This window comes from Humulus lupulus, chromosome 2 (assembly GCF_963169125.1).
Source record: "Humulus lupulus chromosome 2, drHumLupu1.1, whole genome shotgun sequence".
NCBI classification, from domain to species: domain Eukaryota; kingdom Viridiplantae; phylum Streptophyta; class Magnoliopsida; order Rosales; family Cannabaceae; genus Humulus; species Humulus lupulus.
Window position 1 is genome coordinate 201,138,212 of NC_084794.1, and position 2,337 is coordinate 201,140,548.

Below are 2,337 nucleotides of genomic sequence, written 5' to 3' on the forward strand. Positions count from 1 at the left end.
GTTCTATTGAAGTTGTGTTTCTTAGCTTTACAAAGAAGTGAACTATCATTTATATAGGCAACCTAAAAAAGTTGTTACAACAACTAATTTGGTCTAAGCTAAGTAAATAATAGAAATTTGTTATAGTATTTCCTAAAAGAAAAAATATAACTAACCAAGAAAAATAAGTTAGCTAATACAATTATAAGAACAACTAACTAAGGGTATCTTTAATAATGTGCCCAGCGGAATGCACGGGGTGGTGGGCCCAAGAGATTTAAAAAAAATTATTTAAACAAGCTTCAAATAACAGATTCTTTAATATACATACATTAATCAATGAAATAAAAAAAATATTAAGAATTATAATAGTTGATGAACAATCAAGATTCCTTGCTATCTTTTTGTTTGACAATCGTACATCTAATCCCAGCAATCTCCTGGTACTTACACCACGATCTTCCAAAATGTTCCCTACACCTCAAGATGTGTATGGGCATGTAGAACAACGATGTGATTTTTAGTGATTCACAATATATTCTCAACACATGAGATCTTGAAATTTTAGATTTGAGATAAATTTTTCAGGTTTAGAGAAAATATACAATATATTTTTCTCTCTGCGAAAAAAATCCGAATCTTAAACTTGGAAGTCTCTAGAAACTTTTTCTATCAAATAATTTTATAAATGAATTAAATTCAAAATTTGAAATTCAAAAATTAAACAATATGATTATTAAATAAATAAAATAGTCAAGACATCTTACCTCAGTTACACGCTAATCACAGTGCAAGTACTGTGATTGGCGTGTGACACATGCCTTTTTCAAGGCATGTGTCATAACAACTTTTATTTATAAATGAATTAATAATTTATTTATCAAAAAAGATAAAATATCTAAAAAAATGATAACAAAACTTATTAGATAAATATTTTAATTAATAGAATAAATTTTAAACCAATTCAAATACAATTTGAATTATCTGATTTATTTTTCACATTATTTAAATAAATAAAAACTAATTAATGCAAAATTAATTATTTTTATTATTTATATATTTAAAATCATAATTTTTATTTAATAATAATTTTGAAAATTATAATTAAATAATTTCGAAAATTAATAATTAATCAATTAATTAATGAAGAAAAAAATTCTTCCAAATATGTCGTTTCACTGATTTTTTCCAGTTTCAACTTGTACCTTGAATAATGTTGATAGAGCCACATTGGGGACCTATGGACGTATAATTTCAAGCTCCAATCAATTTAGAATATTAATTAAATCTCTTTAATACAATAACATTAATTTATTAATCTCAATATTATTCCACTAAAAATATGAGACTGTACTCTTGTAATTATAGACATTTATTTACAGATTATTTTTTAGAGATAAAAAACATCCATCGATTTAATAATTACATACAATTCAATCATCTATTAATGATTCATAATTAAAGTAGTGATAAGATCACCATTTTACCTCTTTAATTCTTTCTTGTTTCCTTAAGTACCATTAACTTTATTAGTGAAGGTTAATTCATAAACTAATTTAAGAATTTGAGTTCAATAACCTTTAAGTTCCAAAAACTAACCCTTATGAGAACCATTATTCAATTCCTCTCGAAAGGTATAGATTTCATATATGTATACTATGTTCCCATCCACTTTTATCAATGAGTCCTCGAAACAAAAGTTTTCAACCTGATCATTCTGACAAACCATAACGAGTGAACCAAATGACTCAAATGACATAAATATGAGCTCATATGAACTTTAGGATTACGATCAATTTGTATATAATCATCTTATTGATATGTTTAATTAATAGTTATAAAACAAAATGATATTCTGTTAAGTATTAATAACATATGGGGTCCAATTCATGTATAACCACTTTATACAAAGTACCTCCACTAAGATGTCATACTACATTAGTAATCCGGATCTAGATTACGTGTATTCATATTACTAGTGAACCGTAGTGACAATATTTAATCCAAACATTCCATATAACTTTGTTTTACTATGAGCTATTTAAATTTGATCCCTACAATCTTAATCCTCTCGTACCAATACAAGATTGTAGTCACAATGACAAATTTGAGAGTTTTCTAATATTCATATAGTATTATTCAAATAATAATAATAATAATTATTAATATATGCAAAAATTAATCACAATTATTTATTTTATAAAACATTGTCTAATACATATGCTTTCAAGGGCACCATTCCTAACAGTCTTCCACTTGACTTAAAGCAAACAAGGCTTCTATCTCAAACCCATGTTTCTAACATGATCCTTAAAAGACTTAGTAGATAAAGTCTTAGTGAAAGGATTTGCAAGGTTA